Source organism: Triticum aestivum, chromosome 7D (assembly GCF_018294505.1).
Source record: "Triticum aestivum cultivar Chinese Spring chromosome 7D, IWGSC CS RefSeq v2.1, whole genome shotgun sequence".
Taxonomy (NCBI): domain Eukaryota; kingdom Viridiplantae; phylum Streptophyta; class Magnoliopsida; order Poales; family Poaceae; genus Triticum; species Triticum aestivum.
In genome coordinates this window covers 179,773,126-179,789,105 of record NC_057814.1, presented here as the reverse complement: position 1 = coordinate 179,789,105, position 15,980 = coordinate 179,773,126, and positions in this window count along the sequence as shown.

Genomic DNA, 15,980 nt, shown 5'->3' with positions numbered 1-15,980 from the left:
AAACTAAAGAGCAAAGAATCAAATCATACAAGACGCTCCAAGCAAAACACATATCATGTGGTGAATAAAAATATAGCCTCAAGTAAAGTTACCGATAGACGAAGACAAAAGAGGGGATGCCTTCCGGGGCATCCCCAAGCTTAGGCTCTGCGACACCCAAGTTTTTATTTGGATTTTTCAAAAAAAATAAAAAAATAAATTCTATTTTGACTTGAGGGGAGCAATTTAATTTTTTCTTTAAGAGAACTCTCCCTCTCATATATTTTTCCTTATGGCAAAATTTTGGTTTGGATTCACCCAAGATCTACCTTTGGTCTTGGAAGTTCTTACTTTTCATTTGGACTCAAAACAAAATGTTTTTCATTTGGGAAAATAACTTCTGAAAATCTTTTTGAATGTGCACTATGGCTTTTGGAAAGTCCTTTACCACTTTCAACTTTCCCTTCTCACCATGACATTTGTGCCAATACTCTCCCCAAATCCTTCCCTCACCTTTGGATCATGTTTTACACCTAATCCAGCAAGTTGAACCTCCCCATGTGATTATTCCCATTCAAATTTTTATTCAAACAAATTTCTGCCTTCTATTCTACCACTTGGAGATTTACAAAGGAACTCCATTTTCTGTTTGGACTTTTACCACCAAACTTCTTCCCCCTCCTAGTCCTTTGAACCCCCAACCTGGAACCATGAAGACCCACTAGTCTTCAGTTCAAAAATTTCAAACTACACCTGCTGCAAGTTTGGACCAGATTTGGCAAATTTGGTGAAATTCATTCAAAACCTTCCCCAAAAATTCCAAGTAAATTCAGGCAGCCCCTGGGTGCTTTGAGTGATCATCTCACCAAGTTACAGCTCCAGAAAAATTTATCTCATAGCCAAAACCTTTTGTCGAACACCTGCAGTGCACTGTCCTTGTCAAAGTTCAGAAAGTTCAGAGATCCAGTTCAGTGCTCACTGTCGTTTTCTTCAGAGATGGACATCGATCTCACTAGTGCCACCGCGTCGCCTTGCTCCTCGTCCTCGCCCCCTTGTTCCTGCACCGCACGAGTACCTGGCACCTTGCAGGCATCGACGACGAGCAGCAGAAGGTGCGCCACCCCGTGACCAACGCCGGCGGCGGCTTTGCGGGCGCCAGCGGGAGACAAGGCGCCGACGACGCCACCCAGCGCCGCCCAAACCACCGGAGCTCGCCGCGTGGCCTTCCACTCCCCCGAACGCGCTGCCGCTCTCGTCGTGAACCGCAGGGCGCGGAGCACGCTCTCTGCCGCCGTTGAGCCCGTGCGGTCACCTCACCGTGGACCGACGCCATTACGCCAAGACCGACCTAGTTTAGCTGCAAATCGAGTCCAGTTACATCCTTTGATGCTGCCCGACCGCTCAAACCCCCTGCCAACCCACTGCTCCGCCGTAATCGCTCGCCGGAGATTCACCGTTCACGGCCATCCCGTCGATCTGCCTATAAATAGTGGCCCCGAGCTTCAACTCGAGCACCCACCAGCCCTGCACTCCCCCTAGAGCACGCCTAGCCACTGGAAGAGCCCCGAGGAGGTCTCCTTCCTCGACTCCGGCCGCCGCGACCCGCCACGGGATCCAGCCCGATTCGCCCCCGTATGTGCTCCTCCGCCTCCGTTCTCTTGCCAGTAGCTTCACCATGCATCCCTCTTTCTGACCCGCACTTCAATTTGAAGCTTGCAGCCCTCCACCGGAGTTCCCCATCCTCACCCGAGCCGCCGTCCGCCGGAGAAAGTGTCACCGTCGACGTGGTGCTCCCCGTTGGACGAGTCCACCACCCACCGACGCGGAAGAGGACGCTGAAGCTCTTGGTACCCTCCGTTTCTCCTAACTCGCCGTGGTTCGACGCCGGCGTCCACCGCAGTCTTCGGGCGCCGGCGAGCTTTTCAAACCTGACATGTGGACCCCGCATGTCAGCCTCTGTTCTTTTATTCGCAAACCGTTTTCTGTTGGCGCCTTCGGGCAAAATACGTTTCCTCCTTTGCGCTTGCGCATTCCCAGCCGAAGCATTTTCTGTTTTCTCAGTTAAAACCCTGGAACTTTTCTGTTTCATTACAGATAAGTCCCTGGACAGAAACCTTTATAAATTTTTAATAAAAAGGTATTTTTGAGTGATTCTTTTTCTGACAATCTTCAAATTTTGTCTAGTTTTTTATGGGATTTATTTGAAAAATAGTTGGAAAAGTTTCTGTGTATGTGTTGGTTTTCACGTTAGTGCCCATTTCGTTATTTGCCGTAGGTTCCGGGAGGGGTGACGGAGCCGCGAACTTCGCCGAGCTAGACTCCGACTTCTCCGAACCAGGCAAGCATGTTTTGAACATTTGATATGACAGGTGTTTTGCATGTTCACGTGAGAGTTTGTGTGTGGCATATGAGTGTCAGTAAAAACCTCGTTGCTTGTACGGCAACGACCCGGTTGTCCCAGAGTTGCGATGACCTCTGTTGAGAGGTGGCCAAATCATGTGGTGACATGAAGGGCAGCAAGGTGGTACTGTTGTAGCATGCCAGCCTTGCGCCATCCGACTTTCTTTGACGTTAACGTGGTTGGAGCCACGTTACCGATCTTTTCCCGCATGTTCCAAAGTTGCGATGATCTCTGATGAGAGATGGCCTAATCATGTGGTGACATGAAGGGCAGCAAGGTGGTGCTGTTGTAGCATGCCAACCTTGCGTCATCCGACTTTTCCGACGTTAACATGGTTGGAGCCGTGTTACCGTCCCTTCCCCTTTCCGTGCTACCACATGTCTCATTGCCAGGATGCGGTTTAGTAAGTTGGTAACCTCTTTCCGTGTACACACCAAACAGAGAGGCCGGGATGATGGTACCTTGGCCCAGGATTAAAGCCAGTCATTCGGTCAGGGGGCATGGGTGTTTCCGGTTGGGACCGAGAGGGGGGGCACCCCCTTAGAGCGTGCGTATATAAATTTGATCCCATGCTACGCGAGGTTGTAGCCTCCCCGTCTCAAGGTTTTTCTTGAACGTCGCCGAGGGTGATCCCTGGCTTCGGATGGTTGAATTGGGTGTGTACTGGTTAGACGTGTTTCCTCCAAAACACCGCAGACGGAACTAGTCCCCATGACTACTGAAATCCGTTGACTGTGGTTAAGTACAAACTCTGCAGAGTCAATTCTTTCCAAATCATCGTATCCATGATCAGTAGTGTAAACATTACATCCATATCTATCCGTGTGAAAACTTGTCCCCGGTGAACTAGCTCAAGTGGTAAAATTTCAGATTTTATTGTTATTCCAGTGGATGGACTAACTTTACTTTGTGTCTCATGCTTGCGAGAAATTATGTCTCCGAACTGTTGTAACAATGAGATGTGATATAAGCCCTTTATGTGATGTCGCTCAGACGTCCGACTGTGGCATGCACTGTCTTTACTTTCTGTTATAAGCCCTTTATGTGATGTCGCTCAGACGTCCGACTGCGGCATGCACTGTCTTTACTTTCTGTTATAAGCCCTTTATGTGGTGTCGCCCCGACGCCCGACTGCGGCATTATTATTCTGCATTTACCTCTCGAGGAGTCTTTCAGACACTCGTTTGGCACCCGCATTATTATTTCGCATTTTCCGCTCGAGGAGTCTTTCAGACACTCGTTTGGCACCCGCATTATTATTTCGCATTTTCCGCTCGAGGAGTCTTTCTGACACTCGTTTGGCACCAGTATTACTATTCTGCAGTTTCCGCTCGAGGCGTCATTCAGACCCTCGCTTGGCACCCAGTATTTATTTATGTCTAATCGCACTGGTTAACTTGTTCATGTGCTTCATGGTTACATTTGTTATACCTTATGTCCGAACTGTCTTGCGAGTACTTTCATAGTACTCACCTGGCTTGTTGTTTTGGCCAGATGTTGACGAAGGTGATCTCTTGGATGAAGAGTTTGATAGCGCGTCCGACGCCTAGAGGAGTCCCAGTCAGTCCTGCGCGATCCCGGATATTGGTCACTTATGTTGTTTACGCTTCCGCCATCCGCAATAAGTCTCCTCGAGCCTCACTCCGACGCTCGATGAGTTGTAGTCTTCTGGAATCATATCACTCACGTCGCGATGATATTTCCACCACCGTTATTATCGTGAGTTAGAAGTTTGCCACCCTATCCGCCGTATTGTTTTATCGGCGTGCCTGTAATAAATTATTGGGCAGTCTCTGCTCAACTTTGTGTTATATTTAGTACTCCTGGTATTTTTCTTCTGTGACCAAGATGTTGTCTACCAGTGAGAAGGAATTCTTCTTCGCTGGTCCGTAAAAGGGATTGGTCTCTCAATAATTATTTTATTGAAAAACCGGTCGTGACAAGCTTGGTATCAGAGCCAGGCTGACCGTAGGAAGCCACTAGGTGCGATCGCTAATCGGTTATTAGCGTCTTTTGTGCTTTTTCAGCATTTTGCAATTGTAGCTATTTTCTGTTGGTCATCATAAATTTATGACATGACTACTCATAATTTTTGCCTACTTTTGTAGATGGCTGGCAGCAGCTGTGAGAATCGAGTGTTCACCAACGTGCCCGAGGGGTTTATCAAGCTCCTCGTCTCCATCACCAAGCTCGCAATCGGGCCAGCAGCTCGCCCGGAGTTCACACTCTATCAGCACAAGCTCAGTGACGACGTGTCTATGCACCAAGCCGTGGTGCAGTTCAAGGGAGGACGTTCAGCTGCACGCCACTTCCGTTTTACGGGGAGGGCCATGCCTACGGAGAGGCATGCCATGCAGATGGCTGCCCGTGAGGCGATAGCTCGCCTTCGGGACATTCTTCCTACGATGAAGACTCATCGCTACCGCTACCTCCCATGCCATGTGCCTTACACCAGCCACTATGCGTTCGCCTGCCATCGGGGAGAGCGAGATGAAGCCATCGAGATGGTTGTGGAGTATCTCAAGGCTCTGGAGGAGTCTTTCGACAACCTCGTAGATGATCTTGTGGCTGCCCGCATGGACTTAGTCCGGGGCGGTCCTGCCAGCAGGAAGGAGCTCCTCCATACGGCGCCGCCTCTGACATTCGTCTCGTCTTCAGCCTCGTATGCACCGGCTGTTTTTGCCACTGCTCGCCGTCTGCCTACCACTGAGGAGTTCGACCGAGTCATCGCTCCTACTCCAGTCAGAGCCGCACCGCCTGCCGCACGCGCTCTACCACCAGTCGCCACCGCACCATCACCGCCGCACAGCGTCGCACGCCAGGAGCCAGCTAGAGAGGAGGAGGTTGATTCTCCTGGACCGCTGAGCCTTGCCATCGGCAAGGGGAAGGAGATCTTCACCATCTCCGACTGAGAGCACCGAGTAGCCGCGTGTTATGCCTGCTTGTATGATGTGTTGTTTCTATCTGTACGCTAGTTTGTATTGGTGTGTTTGCCGCCTTCCGGAGTAGTACGCTAGTTTTAAATAACATGTCAGGTTTGTGTACGCACAACCTGAGTGCTGTATCTTGTGTTTGCTTCCGCATGTAAGATTTGTGTTAAGCACTTCTTCTCCGTGAAAAATCATTTGTGTTTCTTTGAAAACCTAGAAGCCTTTTTGATTATTACCCTTGCAAGAGTTTTCCTGCGCCACACAGTTTTTCTCATGGGTTTTGCAAATGATACCCCAGACTAGAAAAATGTCTCGCCCATGGACTCACTCTATGCCCAATCAGCCAGAAGAGGTTTACGGAACACAGACCAGCAACAATTTCACTCAGGGTCAGTCTAGCCAACAGGACAGCGAAGCGGCACTATCTCAAGTATGCCGTCTCTTCGAGCAAAGCCAACAACAGCACCAGGAGATGATGAACCATGTCATCAATATGGGAAACCACCGTGAACCCTATCAACCACATTCCAAGTTATCTGAGTTACAGAAGACTCGCCCCTCAACTTTTGCTCACACCGACAGGCCACTGGAAGCCGATGATTGGCTTCGCGAGATTGAAAGGAAACTGATTATCGCTCAATGCTCAGATCATGAGAAGGTGCTTTATGCACCACACTACCTTACTGGAGCAGCCGCAGCATGGTGGGAAAACTTCCTACACATGCACCCCAGGGAACACAACATCACCTGGGAAGAATTCAAGGAAGGCTTCCGTGGGGCACACATTCCCAGGAGCATCCTAAAGATCAAGAAGAGAGAGTTTGATGACCTGAAGCAAAGAGGCATGTCCGTCACAGAATACAACGGCCAGTTTACCCAACTGTCTCGTTATGCCTACGACGAGCACATGACAGAAAACAAGAAGATGGAAAAATTCCTGGACGGCCTGGCACCAGCATTAAGATGCCAACTGATTGTACACACCTTTCCGGATTTTAAGACGCTGGTGGACAAGGCCATCACCCTGGAGAATGAGCGCCGTAGTCTGGAAGATATCCGCAAGCGGAAGAGGGACAAGACGACTCTTGCCCGCAGCAACCGAGGAAAGACTGAGGTCCCAAGGACAGACACGAGGAGATCCATGACTACTGAGCCAAGACCCGTCGGACAATTTCATGCCAGAGACAAGGAGTTCACATACCGTCCAGGGGTCACCTGCTATGCTTGTGGTCAACAAGGGCATTATGCTAAACAGTGCCCGAAGCCAAGAGACACGGCACCCAAGCCGAACAATGGTGGGAACAATCCAGCCCCCAAGCGCAACAACTTCAACCCCAGCAGCAACCACAGGAAGTGTCACCTGAACCATGTGACCAGGGAAGAAGCGCAGAATGCCCCAGACATCGTGCTCCGTACGTTCCCTGTCAACACAGTACCTGCCACGGTTTTGTTTGATTCTGGAGCTTCCCATTCGTTTGTTTCGAAGAGTTTTGTTTCACAACACGGTTTTCCGATACTTCCCTTGGAAAAATCTATGATCATCAATTCCCCCGGAAATAAGCAAATTGCTCAGGGTTACTGCCAAGGAGTGGTCATTGAGTTCGAAGGACTACCATTCCACGCGAATCTCATCGTGTTGGAAAGTAAAGGACTGGATGTCATTTTAGGAATGGACTGGTTAACCACCAACAAAGGATTCATTGACTGTTTCAATCGGACAGTGATTCTCACTCACCATCACGGCAAGACTATAAGAGTTTCCGCTCAAGAAAGGCCCCGATCACAGAAACCAAAACTGAACAAGATGGACATCGCAGAATTAAGAAAAGTGCCAGTGGTATGCGAGTTCCCTGATGTATTCCCGGAAGAACTACCAGGCATGCCACCAGACCGAGAGATCGAATTCAGCATCGAACTAGCACCTGGCACCGCTCCCATTTATAAGAAGCCGTATAGAATGGCTCCCTCAGAATTGGTGGAGTTAAAGAAGCAGATAAAGGAATTGTTGGACAAAGGATTTATTCGAGCCAGCTCCTCACCATGGGGTTCGCCTGTGTTGTTCGCCAAAAAGAAGGATGGGACACTAAGGCTGTGCATAGACTATCGAGCCCTCAATATGGTCACCATCAAAAACAAATATCCGATGCCACGAATAAATGATTTGTTTGACCAGCTCGCACAAGCCAAGGTATTCTCAAAAATTGATTTGAGATCGGGATATCACCAATTGAAGGTACGAACGGAAGATATTCCCAAGACAGCTTTCACTTCCAGATATGGGTTGTACGAGTTTACAGTGATGCCTTTTGGACTAACGAACGCCCCCGCATATTTCGTCCACCTCATGAACAAAGTATTCATGAAATTCATGGACAAATTCGTGGTGGTGTTCATTGACGACATTCTGGTTTACTCAAGGACACCAGAAGAACATGCTAAGCACCTCAGAATTGTTTTGGGAGAATTGAGGAAACATCAGTTGTACGCCAAATTTAGCAAATGCGAATTTTGGCTAAGACAAGTTGGTTTCTTGGGCCATATATTGAACCAAGAAGGCGTGGCCGTAGACCCAGAAAAGGTCAAGGCCATACTGGACTGGAAGCCACCCGCAAATGTTACAGATGTGCGGAGTTTCCTAGGAATGGCCGGATATTACAGGAGATTTATTGAAGGATTCTCCACTGTGGCAAAACCTATAACACAGTTACTCAAGAAGGACAAGAAATTTGTATGACGGAAGCATGCGAGCAGAGCTTCCAAGAACTCAAGAAAAAGCTGACAACCGCACCAGTCTTAACTGTGCCAGACATACATAAGAGCTTTGAGGTGTATTGTGACGCGTCCCGAAAAGGTCTTGGATGTGTACTAATGCAAGATGGCAAAGTTGTCGCATATGCCTCCATGCAGTTGCGAAAACATGAGGAAAATTACCCAACACATGACCTGGAGCTAGCAGCAGTTATACATGCACTCAAGGAGTGGAGGCACTTTCTGTTGGGAAATCGCTGTGAAATATATACAGACCATAAGAGCCTCAAATATATTTTCACACAGCCAGAGCTGAATTTACGCCAACGGCGCTGGTTGGAACTGGTCAAGGACTATGACATAGGTATTCACTACCACCCTGGAAAAGCAAATGTAGTGGCCGATGCCCTTAGTCGAAACCCCAGCCCGGACAGTGACGGTCAGCAAAGCTTGAGGCCTGAGTTTCAGCAAGAATTCACTCGGCTCAACATGATGTTAGTCTCTGAGGGCACCATATCGAACCTGGAGATACAACCCACCCTAGTGGAACAAATCAAGAAGGCTCAACAGGGACATCTCAGTATCGAAGGCATAAAGAAGAAAATGAACCTTAGCAAGACTTCAGTATTCATCACGGACAGTGAAGGGACATTATGGTACCGAGACAGACTTTGCGTACCTAACATTGAGGAACTCAAGCAACAGATCTTGATGGAGAGCCACACCACTCCATACTCGATCCATCCTGGAGGAACCAAAATGTACAAGGACATTCAGGAAAGATTTTGGTGGCACGGTATGAAAAGAGATATAGCCACATTCATTGCTTGTTGCGATTCATGTCAGCGCATCAAGGCCGAGCACCAAAAGCCAGTAGGACTACTCCAGCCTAACAGGATACCGGAGTGGAAATGGGATGAAGTCGGAATGGACTTCATTGTCGGATTACCCCGATCACAGCGTGGAAATGACGCCATCTGGGTCATCACAGACCGACTAACCTAGGTTGCTCACTTCATTCCCGTGAAGACTACCTACTCCACACAAAGACTGGCAAAACTCTATCTCTCCCGTATAGTTTGCTTGCACGGAGTCCCAAAGACTATAATATCAGACCGAGGCACCCAATTCGTCTCCAAATTTTGGGATCACCTACAACGAGCTCCGGGTACGCAACTAGCTTTCAGTACAGCATACCACCCTCAGACTGATGGACAGACGGAACGTGTGAACCAGATCCTAGAGGATATGCTAAGAGCCTGCGTACTCACCTATGGATCCAGTTGGGAAGAGAGTTTGCCGTATGCCGAATTTGCTTACAACAACAGTTACCAAGCCAGCTTGAAAATGGCACCCTTTGAAGCGTTGTACAGGCGAAGGTGTCGTACCCCATTGGATTGGTCAGAAACCGGTGACAGCCGTATCTTCGGCCCAGACCTGCTCAAAGAGGCCGAGGAGAAAGTTAAGCAAATCAGGGACAGACTCAAGACAGCACAGAGCCGCCAAAAGAGCTACTATGATCAGAAGCACCGTGAGGTCAGCTTTGAACCCGGTGATTCCGTATACCTCCGAGTATCTCCTATGAGGGGTCTGCAACGGTTCAAAATTAAGGGGAAGCTAGCCCCAAGGTTTATTGGACCATTTTGTGTAAAGGCACGAAGAGGCACGGTGGCCTACCAACTAGACCTCCCCAAGGAGCTGTCAGACGTACATGACGTGTTCCACGTCTCACAGTTAAGAAAATGTGTGAGCAATCCAGAAAAACATGTACCTCATAAGGACATTGATATGCAACCAGATCTCACCTACAGAGAAAGGCTAGTAAAGGTTTTAGAAGAGTCTGAACGGAGGACCCGTCAGAAAACGACAAGATTTTTCAGGGTTCAGTGGAGCAAGCACACTGAGGATGAAGCCACATGGGAAAGGGAAGATTTCCTCCGAGCTGAGTATCCATATCTATTTGAGGATCAGCCGAAATCTCGAGGACGAGATTTTTCCTAAGGGGGTAGGTGTTGTGACACCCAAGTTTTTATTTGGATTTTTTAAAAAAAATTCTATTTTGACTTGAGGGGAGCAATTTAATTTTTTCTTTAAGAGAACTCTCCCTCTCATATATTTTTCCTTATGGCAAAAGTTTGGTTTGGATTCACCCAAGATCTACCTTTGGTCTTGGAAGTTCTTACTTTTCATTTGGACTCAAAACAAAATGTTTTTCATTTGGGAAAATAACTTCTGAAAATCTTTTTGAATTTGCACTATGGCTTTTGGAAAGTCCTTTACCACTTTCAACTTTCCCTTCTCACCATGACATTTGTGCCAATCCTCTCCCCAAATCCTTCCCTCACCTTTGGATCATGTTTTACACCTAATCCAGCAAGTTGAACCTCCCCATGTGATTATTCCCATTCAAATTTTTATTCAAACAAATTTCTGCCTTCTATTCTACCACTTGGAGATTTACAAAGCAACTCCATTTTCTGTTTGGACTTTTACCACCAAACTTCTTCCCCCTCCTAGTCCTTTGAACCCCCAACCTGGAACCATGAAGATCCACTAGTCTCTAGTTCAAAAATTTCAAACTACACCTGCTGCAAGTTTGGACCAGATTTGGCAAATTTGGTGAAATTCATTCAAAACCTTCCCCAAAAATTCCAAGTAAATTCAGGCAGCCCCTGGGTGCTTTGAGTGATCATCTCACCAAGTTACAGCTCCAGAAAAATTTATCTCATAGCCAAAACCTTCTGTCGAACACCTGCAGTGCACTGTCCTTGTCAAAGTTCAGAAAGTTCAGAGATCCAGTTCAGTGCTCACTGTCGTTTTCTTCAGAGATGGACATCGATCTCACCAGTGCCACCGTGTCGCCTTGCTCCTCGTCCTCGCCCCCTTGTTTCTGCACCGCACGAGTACCTAGCACCTTGCGGGCGTCGGCGACGAGCAGCAGAAGGTGCGCCACCCCATGACCAACGCCGGCGACGGCTTTGCGGGCGCCAGCGGGAGACACGGCGCCGACGACGCCACCCAGCGCCGCCCAAACCACCGGAGCTCGCCGCGTGGCCTTCCACTCCCCCGAACGCGCTGCCGCTCTCGTCGTGAACCGCAGGGCGCGGAGCGCGCTCTCTGCCGCCGTTGAGCCCGTGCGGTCACCTCACCGTGGACCGACGCCATTACGCCAAGACCGACCCAGTTTAGCTGCAAATCGAGTCCAGTAACATCCACTGATGCTGCCCGACCGCTCAAACCCCCTGCCAACCCACTGCTCCGCCGTAATCGCTCGCCGAAGATTCACCGTTCATGGCCATCCCGTCGATCTGCCTATAAATAGGGGCCCCGAGCTTCAACTCGAGCACCCACCAGCCCTGCACTCCCCCTAGAGCATGCCTAGCCACAGGAAGAGCCCCGAGGAGGTCTCCTTCCTCGACTCCGGCCGCCGCGACCCGCCACGGGATACAGCCCGATTCGCCCCCATGTGTGCTCCTCCGCCTCCGTTCTCTTGCCAGTAGCTTCACCATGCATCCCTCTTTCTGACCCGCACTTCAATCTGAAGCTTGCAGCCCTCCACCGGAGTTCCCCATCCTCACCCGAGCCGCCGTTCGCCGGAGAAAGTGTCACCGTCGACGTGGTGCTCCCCGTTGGACGAGTCCACCACCCACCGACGCGGAAGAGGACGCTGAAGCTCTTGGTAACCTCCGTTTCTCCTAACTCGCCGTGGTTCGACGCCGGCGTCCACCGCAGTCTTCGGGCGCCGGCGAGCTTTTCAAACCTGACATGTGGACCCCGCATGTCAGCCTCTGTTCTTTTATTCACGAACCGTTTTCTGTTGGCGCCTTCGGGCAAAATACGTTTCCTCCTTTGCGCTTGCGCATTCCCAGCCGAAGCGTTTTCTGTTTTCTCAGTTAAAACCCTGGAACTTTTTTGTTTCATTACAGATAAGTCCCTGGACAGAAACCTTTATAACTTTTTAATTAAAAGTTATTTTTGAGTGATTCTTTTCTAACAATCTTCAAATTTTGTCTAGTTTTTTATGGGATTTATTTGAAAAATAGTTGGAAAAGTTTCTGTGTATGTGTTGGTTTTCACGTTAGTGCCCGTTTCGTGATTTGCCGTAGGTTCCGGGAGGGGTGACGGAGCCGCGAATTTCGCCGAGCTAGACTCCGACTTCTCTGAACCAGGCAAGCATGTTTTGAACATTTGATATGACAGGTGTTTTGCATGTTCATGTGAGAGTTTGTGTGTGGCATATGAGTGTCGGTAAAAACCTCGTTGCTTGTACGGCAACGACCCGGTTGTCCCAGAGTTGCGATGACCTCTGTTGAGAGGTGGCCAAATCATGTGGTGACATGAAGGGCAGCAAGGTGGTACTGTTGTAGCATGCCAGCCTTGTGCCATCCGACTTTCTTTGACGTTAACGTGGTTGGAGCCACGTTACCGATCTTTTCCCGCATGTTCCAAAGTTGCGATGATCTCTGATGAGAGATGGCCTAATCATGTGGTGACATGAAGGGCAGCAAGGTGGTACTGTTGTAGCATGCCAGCCTTGCGTCATCCGACTTTTCCGACGTTAACATGGTTGGAGCCGTGTTACCGTCCCTTCCCCTTTCCGTGCTACCGCATGTCTCATTGCCAGGATGAGGTTTAGTAAGTTGGTAACCTCTTTCCGTGTACACACCAAACAGAGAGGCCGGGATGATGGTACCTTGGCCCAGGATTAAAGCCAGTCATTCGGTCAGGGGGCATGGGTGTTTCCGGTTGGGACCGAGAGGGGGGGCACCCCCTTAGAGCGCGCGTATATAAATTTGATCCCATGCTACGCGAGGTTGTAGCCTCCCCGTCTCAAGGTTTTTCTTGAACGTCGCCGAGGGTGATCCCTGGCTTCGGATGGTTGAATTGGGTGTGTACTGGTTAGACGTGTTTCCTCCAAAACACCGCAGACGGAACTAGTCCCCGTGACTACTGAAATCCGTTGACTGTGGTTAAGTACAAACTCTGCAGAGTCAATTCTTTCCAAATCATCGTATCCATGATCAGTAGTGTAAACATTATATCCATATCTATCCGTGTGAAAACTTGTCCCCGGTGAACTAGCTCAAGTGGTAAAATTTCAGATTTTATTGTTATTCCAGTGGATGGACTAACTTTACTTTGTGTCTCATGCTTGCGAGAAATTATGTCTCCGAACTGTTGTAACAATGAGATGTGATATAAGCCCTTTATGTGATGTCGCTCAGACGTCCGACTGCGGCATGCACTGTCTTTACTTTCTGTTATAAGCCCTTTATGTGATGTCGCTCAGACGTCCGACTGCGGCATGCACTGTCTTTACTTTCTGTTATAAGCCCTTTATGTGGTGTCGCCCCGACGCCCGACTGCGGCATTATTATTCTGCATTTACCTCTCGAGGAGTCTTTCAGACACTCGTTTGGCACCCGCATTATTATTTCGCATTTTCCGCTCGAGGAGTCTTTCAGACACTCGTTTGGCACCCGCATTATTATTTCGCATTTTCCGCTCGAGGAGTCTTTCTGACACTCGTTTGGCACCAGTATTACTATTCTGCAGTTTCCGCTCGAGGCGTCATTCAGACCCTCGCTTGGCACCCAGTATTTATTTATGTCTAATCGCACGGGTTAACTTGTTCATGTGCTTCATGGTTACATCTGTTATACCTTATGTCCGAACTGTCTTGCGAGTACTTTCATAGTACTCACCTGGCTTGTTGTTTTGGCCAGATGTTGACAAAGGTGATCTCTTGGATGAAGAGTTTGATAGCGCGTCCGACGCCTAGAGGAGTCCCAGTCAGTCCTGCGCGATCCCGGATATTGGTCACTTATGTTGTTTACGCTTCCGCCACCCGCAATAAGTCTCCTCGAGCCTCACTCCGACGCTCGATGAGTTGTAGTCTTCTGGAATCATATCACTCGCGTCGCGATGATATTTCCACCACCGTTATTATCGTGAGTTAGAAGTTTGCCACCCTATCCGCCGTATTGTTTTATCGGCGTGCCTGTAATAAATTATTGGGCAGTCTCTGCTCAACTTTGTGTTATATTTAGTACTCCTGGTATTTTTCTTCTGTGACCAAGATGTTGTCTACCAGTGAGAAGGAATTCTTCTTCGCTGGTCCGTAAAAGGGATTGGTCTCTCAATAATTATTTTATTAAAAACCAGTCGTGACAGGCTCTTGGTTGTCCTTGAATATTACCTTGGGGTGCTTGGGCATACCCAAGTTTAGGCTCTTGACACTCCTTATTCTATAGTCCATCAAATCCTTACCCAAAACTTGAAAACTTCACAAAACAAAACTCAACAGAAAATATCATAAGCTCCATTAGTATAAGAAAATAAATCACCACTTTTGGTACTGTTGTTAACTCATTCTTTATTTATATTGATGTAATATCTACTGTATTCCAACTTTTGCATGGTTCATACCCCCCGATACTAGCCATAGATTCATCAAAATAAGCAAACAACACATAGACAACAGAATCTGTCCAAAACAGAACTGTCTGTAGCAATCTGGATAGTTCGAATACTTCTGTAACTCCAAAAATTGTGAAAACTTAGGACAACAGGGGCAATTTGTATATCAATCTGGTGTAAAAACTTCAGAATTTTATCACGCTTATGTGATTTTTTAAAATTCTGGTACTGGGCACAAAAGTTTCTGTTTTTCAGCAAGATCAAATCAACTATCACCGTAAGCTATCCCAAAGGTCTTCCTTGCCACAAACACTAATTAATACACAAAACCACATCTAACCAGAGACTAGATGATTTATTTATTGCAAAACAGAACCTAAAAAGCAAAAACAAAAAATAAAATTGGGTTGCCTCCCAGCAAGCGCTATTGTTTAACGCCCTTAGCTAGGCATAAAACACGAATAGATCTAGGTATTGTCATCTTTGGCATGCAATACATAAGTGGCTCTCATAATAGATTCATAAGTGTAACATCCCAAATTTTCAATTTGGAATGTTATACATAGGTCATACATGCATATCATATTTTATTGCATTTCGTTTTGCAATCCTCGAAATTCTAAGCAACTCAAGGACCTACAGAGAGAGTAGGGGATTTCACGTTTTTCATATTTGAATTTTATCAAGTATCAAAACAAGGATCACTTTGATTCTTATTATTTTTCTCTCCGAAAATATTTCATATTAAAATATATGAGAGGAGACAATATGACTTCTCCAAAATAAATGAAATATTGCAGGAAAGTTTTTAAAAAGCAAATAAGAATTTTTATTTGGATTTTATTGCAATTTTATTTGAATTAGGAAAAATATGCGTTTTTCAAAATTGCATTAGAGGCCCAAATAAATGTTCACTTTGTCCGCAATATTATTAGAGGACCGTGAAAATTTATTTCAGGATTTTTGGAGTCGGTTTAGTATTTCTTTTAATTGTTTTTGCAAGTCAGGATTTATTTTAAAAAAAGTAACCGACTTACCGGGCAGTGTCCGACCTGGACACTTAGCCCGCCCGGCTTTATAAGCCGGGAGGCCCGAGCGCCCCAGCCCACCCCAGCCCCGCCTAATCCTAGCGCCGCCGCGCCGCCTTGCCGCACCGCCGCCTTGCCTCGCCGCCGCTGACCGCCGCCTCGCCGCCCTGCCGTCCGCCGTAGGTATAAGCCGCCGCCGCCGCCGGTTTTTGCGAGAAAACCTTTCGGTTTTTTTCGAAACCCTAGTTCGTTTTTTTAGATCGGTTTTGTTTCGGGTTTTCTCGGTTTGGTTAAATAGCGGACGTTTGTCCGTACGTTCGTTTTAACGAACGCTGTTCGTCCATTAGCCGCAGACAACGACGTTCGTTCGTTAGCCTGTTCGTCAGTTTTTCTTTTTCCAGGGTTTTCCGTGATTATTTTCGATCGCGATTTCTGCCCTAATCTTCGTTCTAGTATAACTTTTCGCTCATTTAT